Genomic DNA, 7,918 nt, shown 5'->3' on the forward strand with positions numbered 1-7,918 from the left:
TCTACAAAGAATACGTTTCGACGGAAGCTTTTAGATTCCCATATCTCGAAAAACTTAAAAAGGAAAAAGAAAAGAAAATTGGAGAGAAGTGGTCAGAAGTTCTGGAAAGACACCATTCGGATCGAAAGAAGTTAAATCAGTAGTAGGTATTTACGTGTTCTGTAGGAAAGAAAAATTGTGGATAGCTCATACTTGCATAGTTAGCTGAACTAATTAACCGCGTGACCGCTACGGTCTCAGGTTCGAATCCTGCCTCGGGCATGGATGTGTGTGATGTCCTTATGTTAGTTAAGTTTAAGTAGTTCTAAGTTCTAAGAGACTGATGACCACAGATGTTAAGTCCCATAGTGCTGAGAGCCATGTGAACCATTTGAACTAATTAAATGTGGTACAATCGACAAACTAGTGTTAGTCAACGATCTCTCCGAAAGAGTAACCGCTCAGATTAAACGAAACAGAAATTCTCTGAACCAGAGGTCACCGGACCAGTATTACTTACAGGATCAGACAGTACTATTGGATCGATTTCAGAGCTGCAGAGTGGTTGAGGTCAGCAGCACATAGTCTATTATTTATGCTGGTCATTCAAAATAATTAATGAATATACGAATCCTTGTGAAAACTGCGTGTATTCTTAATGATTTTCAATGCACCAACCATGATGGGAAGAACATACAGAAATCCATTGTCTGTGGGAGGAATCAGAGGGATACGCAGTGTTTACCGGCATACAGCGACGTGGTTTGCTGGGGCGACTGTGTCTTCAAAAATGGTTCAAATGGCTCTGAGCACTATGGGACTCAACTTCTGAGGTCATTAGTCCCCTAGAACTTAGAACTAGTTAAACCTAACTGACCTAAGGACATCACACACATCCATGCCCGAGGCAGGATTCGAACCTGCGACCGGAGCGGTCTCGCGGTTCCAGACTGCAGCGCCTAGAACCGCACGGCCACTTCGGCCGGCGACTGTGTCTTCGTTGGCGCATGGACCCGTTGTCGGAAACTGGAGTTTATCATTGAGTGGGATAGCCGCATATACGTCTCCTCTCTCATAGTGTCTGCCTGCCAGTGAGCGCAGCTTTCACCACGAAAAACCGTTGGCCTTTCTTCAGCAGTTGGCTTCAGAAAAACTTCTCCACCGACCTCTCCCATGTTACCAACTGAACTGGTCTTGTAGGCACGCTCCTCTCACAGGAACTACGGAAGAATCCGGCTCTGTTAAGTTTCCCAGTTAGGTCGGTTTAGCACGAGGGCTATCACTGACACTGTCAGCGTCTTCTTAGCAGGGTCTGAACGTAGCGGCTTTGCTCTCAGAAGCGGCCATTGTACAACACTCCCCTCGATACGCGCCCAAAAGCCATGTGTCGCCAAATATACGCCTTGCCGCTACACCGTTTGTTGCCTCGCTCACATCATTCACAGTTTTAGAAACTATGCCTATAAATACTTGACACTGTCGGAATATCATACGTCCATCGGTGTAGAGAGGAATGAAAACATTCGTGTCACTACAAAGTGACAAATGAATTTTCGCTTTGCAGCGGAGTGTGGGCTGATTTGAAACTTTCAGCCAGGGCAAAACTCTGCGTCGAACCGGCCAACAGCTTTCATCTCCCAGAAAGTTTCCTCTCAGGCGAGTTAACAAACTTTATGATACGACTGGTTTCGGGCTGAGCCCACTGTAAGATTCCCATTGTCGTGTTTGGGAACCTACCATATTGCACTATTTTCCCGTAAGTTCCAACACCAACCATTTTCGTATCTGCGTCTGCTCTATCATCCACGAAAGCTTGTAACGTCATCATGGAATCACCCTGTAGAGTAAGGGTAGAGTACAAGCAGTGCAATGAGTGCATTTGGTAACAAGTAATATTATGCACAGAAATTCCGTGGTTATAATGCGACGTGTTATGATTGTTGTGTCATGGCAGGCTGGGTGTGTAAATCCCTTCTGTAAAGGTGAGAGCTATCTTGATTTTGTTAGTTACACAGAGAGAAGGTGATCTTGGTTGTATTACGTTATCATATTAGTTCGTTCCTTAAGCATGGTTTATTTACATGTTTTATTATACGGAAAATGGTATTGAGCTATATGTGTAGACAGCCCTGTATACCAGGGGTTCCCAAAAAATTTTCTCGAGGACCCCCTCATCGAACATGATTGCTACTTTGTCATATCACAGTATCAAGTACCTAAAAAACCTAATGAAGAGTCTTTTTATACATTTATCTATTTTTTGTACTTAGGAAAAACATTGAAATATTCATTATTGAAAAATATTGAGCGGCTAAAACAAAAAATCTGTTATCATACGAAATGTATTTAATATATTTTTTTATTCTAATAGCATCTTGCGGATCCCTCTGGCATAGCTCGCAGACACCTGGGGGTCCGCGGACCACCTGTTGGGACCACTGCTGTATACAGTTGATAGAAGCTTGTCGTAGTGACCAGTTGGTGATGAGAATAGCTGTAGACCAGTGTTTGGCCGCGCGCTATGTGGGTGATAGGACTGATAGATGTCTTAGTGTCCTATGGTTAATTGAACAAGCTATATTTACTGAATCTCCCGCCTTTGGTCAGGGGCCATATGTCGTAAATATTATTGTTGTTGTCCAATAATGTGTGGTAGGGCAAAGTTGATTTTAATTCTGTTTCACTGAATTCTGCTTTATTGTGTTAAAGAGACTTTAATTGTTTTTCTCTTGTTTGAACCCTGATTTCAAGAACAATTTTGGACTGCAGATAAAATTCTGTTTTACTGTTACTGTTCTGTTCTGAAGAAGATTTTATTCTTAACAAATTAATTGTTAAACTGAGCCACCGAATGCACATCGCCCACTCCACCCAAATCCTACGCCACAGTACAATGTGGTATACGTTTGTGGGTGATCGATTTCCTATTAACACTGATATTTCGATATCGCTGAATTATGATGCCACTTTCAAATATTGAACAGACATTCCTTTAGATATTCATCAATTTCAATATGCTGATAAATTGTAAGACATCTAGTTTGGTGCCCACAGCGACCACATCCACACCAGGCCCACCTCAGTTCCAATGTATTTTCTGACGCTGATTCAGTCATACGTCTCTGTAGCATATCAACTGCATCTATTACGTGTGATAACTAGAGAAGAGCGGTTACCTGCAGCAAGAGCCTGTACGCCTTTTTAAGTAAAGCTGTTCTGCAGCGCTTAAAGGGACACATTCTGATGCAAGTAATCAAGCAACATGGAGTGAAAATGCGGATTCTGGAGAAAACGTCACACTGAGCTCATGGAAAGTGGCGGAGGATAAAATACAAAAGAACAATTAAGCGGTTGTAAATTTTTGTCAATAAAACGAGTCAAGTATTCGTTAAAAACAATCCAGTATTGGTACGAGACTTCCAAAACAAGTTATCTGTCTGGTACGGATTTTTGTTACAAAAACTCATCCGGCGCGTTTCTTATACGTCATGATCAGAAAACATCGCACAGTGTGATGAAAATGTACACGTTTGTACTGCAAAAGAAGTACGTAGAAAGGGAAAGTAATGATGAGATAGGCTAACTAGCGACTGAATTTCGAAGGGTTCAAATGACGAACAGCAGAACGTTTTAGTCGCTGCAGTTCCTGGCAATCTATTTCGGATTCAGATATTTTGCAAGCGGTTGTTCAGTCAAAGTGCTACACTATTCATATGAAATTGGGAAATCGACTACACCTGGATAATTCGTCAAGTATGTAAAGTTATCTGGATTGAATAAAGAGAGTTTATAATGATATCACCAAATGAAGAACAACGTATTGAAATATTTCAGGTACGCAATGTTTCGTCATCATTGCGCCGCAGCTATCTATGGTTTATGTCAAAATGCAAAACCCAGAACATTCTCCTTGTACTTCACTTACAAACGTTATGGTGCTATGTGAATCTAACAGTCGCTTTAGTTGGGTAGACATTCGCAAATACGGAAAATACAGCCAATTCGGAATTTTCAGAGATTCCGTTCTGTATGAAAAACTGACTTGAATATCTTAGGACACACCGAAACAAAAATGTTGAACAGAAAACCATGTCGTGGCATTTCTTTACGATATCCTAGGTACACTACTGACCATTAAAATTGCTACACCACAAAGATGACGTGCTACAGACGCGAAATTTAACCGACAGGAAGAAGATGCTGCGATATGCAAATGATTAGCTTTTCAGAGCATTCACACAAGGTTGGCGCCGGTGGCGACACCTACAACGTGCTGACATGAGGAAAGTTTCCAACCGATTTCTCATACACAAACAGCAGTTGACCGGCGTTGCCTGGTGAAACGCTGTTGTGATGCCTCGTGTAAGGAGGATAGATGCGTACCATCACGATTCCGACTTTAATAAAGGTCGGATTGTAGCCTATCGCGGTTGCGGTTTATCGTATCGCGACATTGCTGCTCGCGTTTTTCGAGATCCAATGACTGTTAGCAGAATATGGAATCGGTGGGTTCAGGAGGACAATACGGAACGCCGTGCTGGATCCCAACGGCCTCGTATCACGAGCAGTCGAGATGGCAGGCATCTTATTCGCATGGCTGTAACGGATCGTGCGGCCACGTCTCGATCCCTGAGTCAACAGATGGGGACGTTTCAAAGACAACAACCATCAGCACGAACAGTTAGACGACGTTTGCAGCAGCATGGACTATCCGCTCGGAGACCATGGCTGCGTTTACCCTTGACGCTGTATCACAGGAGCGCCTGCGATGGTGTACTCACCGACGAACCTGGGTGCACGAATGGCAAAACGTTATTTTTTCGGATGAAGCCAGGTTCTGTTTACAGCGTCATGATGGTCGCATGTTTGTAGACATCGCGGTGAACGCACATTGGAAGCGTGTATTCGTCATCCTCATACTGGCGTGATGGTATGGAGCGCCATTAGTTACACGTCTCGGTCACCTCTTGTTCGCATTGACGGCACTTTGAACAGTGGACGTTACATTTCAGATGTGTTACGACCCGTGCCTCTACCCTTCATTCGATCCCTGCGAAACCCTACTTTTCAGCAGGATAATGCACGACCGTATTTTGCAGGGCCTGTACGGGCCTTTCTGGATACAGAAAATGTTGGACTGCTGCCCTGGCCAGCACATTCTCCAGATCTCTCCCCAATTGAAAACGTCTGGTCACAATACGCCAGTCACTATTCTTGATGAATTGTGGTATCGTGTTGAAGCTGTATGGGCAGCTGTACCTTTACACTCCGCCCAAGCGCTGTTTGACTCAATGCCCAGGCATATCAAGGCCGTTATTACGGCCAGAGATGGTTGTTCTGGGTGCTGATTTCTCAGTATCTATGCACCCAAATTGCGTGAAAATGTAATCACATGTCAGTTCCAGTATAATATATTTGTCCAATGAATACCCGTTTATCATCTGCATTTATTCCTGGTGTAGCAATTTTAATGACCAGTAGTGTAATATTGTATATGCGCTCATGGGAAATCTAATGAGACTCTACAGTGTAAGGCACGTGACATATGAACTAACTATTAGTTAAGTACTGGCTAAGTACATCACGTGGGTATGTGAATGTAGTTTTGGTACAGCGTGTAATAATTGGAGCGTAAACATGTTGAAGGCCATTACAGTACTTCACAACTATATTGGAATGTAAGATGGATTTAAACACTAAGATAACTTAGAAGGAAATCTCAGAACTCTAAATTACATCCACAATGGACGACCCTCTTCATCAGCGGGTAACGTTCGGACTAAATTTACTATTTTGTTATTGACAGTAGATTTAAATATTCAGACCGTATGATACGGACAGAAGTGAATTTACTACAGATAAATTTTTCTTGCCCATCTTTTCCCTTGGATCATTTTCCTCACAGAAAATGAAAACCACAACTTTTCAAGTTTGGTGACTCAAAATTATATTTTTATACATTTCCCATGCTATATTCCATACTGCTGGACTTCTTCCTACTTCGTTAGTTAGTAGTACGATGTCAATATTCCCGCCTTCGGTTTCACACATTTTTCGCAAAGTCCAACGAACAGAAGTAACAGAAACGCACACAAAATACGTCTGGTGACGACGGAAACGCGCGGTCAATTGAACAGCACACAGCCATTGTCTACCTTTTTAACCACGCGTCAACGCGCTATAGACTGCATCTAGAGACTTTTAGCGTAAACGTTGCTCATGCGACCATGTGATTTTTGTAAGCTGAATGTCACACGTCTGAACGCGCGATTCGAACAAGCGAGTGAGATTTCTGTCATGTGAAGATATCGTAACTGACCTTTTAACAAAGAGACACTAAAGCCTTTATATCGTCGTTGTTCACATTTTTCTGCTATGTCCTCCACCACCTGGCTCCTGATTCGAGACCAAGAGAGTGACTTGAGGCAACCACTTCCGACTCCCATCTTGCCGAATTCAAAGGGATGCAGCTCACACCGTTGGGAAGACGTGGGGCACCCCGAGTGCTGTGCTGTTCCCTACTTGCAAGGCTGTCAGGAGTCTAGATTTATATGCGCCTAACGGCAAAAATATGCGCCTTTCTTACCGCACCTACACTTTCGAAGAAGCTTTCCTGCCCTTAGATGCATCATTACTGACAATTTAAATAAACGTACCGTCGATATCGCACTTAATGGGACGAAAGTAGAACTAGGGGGACTGTTTCATTAAGATGATAAGCTGTTCTGGCAATTTACAATTATTGCGTATAAGATTCAGACTTGTACTCCAAGTACAAGCTATTTTAATTAATTGTTTCGTATCGGTGCCAACGGCCTTGCCGCAGTGGTAACCCCGGTTCCCGTCAGATCACCGAAGTTAAGCGCTGTCGGGCTGGGCTAGCTCTTGGATGGGTGACCGTCCTGTCTGCCGAGCGCTGTTGGCAAGCGGTGTGCCCTCAACCCTTGCGAGGCAATCTGAGGCGCTACCTGATTGAGAAGTAGCGGCTCCGGTCTCGTAAACTGGCATACGGCCGGGAGAGTGGTGTGCTGACCACATGCCCCTCTATTTCCGCATCCCGTGACGCCTGTCGGCTGAGGATGACACGGCGGCCGGACGGTACCGATGGGCCTTCCAAAGCCTGTTCGGACGGAGTTTAGTTTTAGTTCAGTATTTCGTATCAATTGATTCCTTGCGTGTCAAATATTCATTTATGTAATTCTGCAGGCTTTCGTGGCCGTTGTCACTGAATTTAAAATTTTCTGGGTTATTAGGCCCCGTCATGACCCGGCCTAATAACCCAGAAGATTTCAACTTCAAATATTCATTTCTCTGATTGCTCAACCCACCAAGCTGTGCGTTAACGCTGTATATTTTTAATGAGAGGGCGGCTACTGCAGTTTCTCTCACCCGTTCAGGAAACGAATAACTGAAAACTAAACTTTTGAAAATGGCTGTAAGGAACTCAGTAAGCAGCATCTTTTGCACGTCTCTAGAAACTCATTTTCTGCGATTTTTTCCGCTTAAAATATCTGTAAAGAAACTTCACGATGGTCTTCAATTACGTTTTTTTTCCCTTGAGACAAGGCGTTGCTACATTTTCAACGGTGCACGAAAAAATATCTCCAGAGAGCTTCAAACTTCATTGCTATATCTTTGCTAGTGCTAACTAAATACAATCAGAACTAATTAACGCCAGTGTCTCGTGGTATGAAACTTCCCCTGATACGTATAATAAATGCTAAAAGAATTCCATTCCTTTCCTTCCCTCGCAAATTGATTAAGACGGTCGTCGGAAGTTCCGCTCATCGTTTCCAGAAAAAAATTAGACTATTAATGAGGCGTAAAAAAAGCTTCGTAATTTCAAACTTCTCAGGTTCTTGTGTCGTAGGAAGCAATAAATGTTAGATAGAGCCTATACTTCCTGTGAAACTTTGTTTGGTACATGCATTATTTATTA

General features: G+C 43.1%; 1 pseudogene; it reads left to right on the top strand.

Annotated features, from left to right (window-relative positions):
- Window positions 1-6,786: 6,786 nt before the first annotated feature.
- On the top strand, window positions 6,787-6,904 carry LOC126237870 (5S ribosomal RNA; annotated as a pseudogene).
- Window positions 6,905-7,918: the final 1,014 nt, after the last annotated feature.

The sequence above is a fragment of the Schistocerca nitens genome, chromosome 2 (assembly GCF_023898315.1).
Source record: "Schistocerca nitens isolate TAMUIC-IGC-003100 chromosome 2, iqSchNite1.1, whole genome shotgun sequence".
Taxonomy (NCBI): domain Eukaryota; kingdom Metazoa; phylum Arthropoda; class Insecta; order Orthoptera; family Acrididae; genus Schistocerca; species Schistocerca nitens.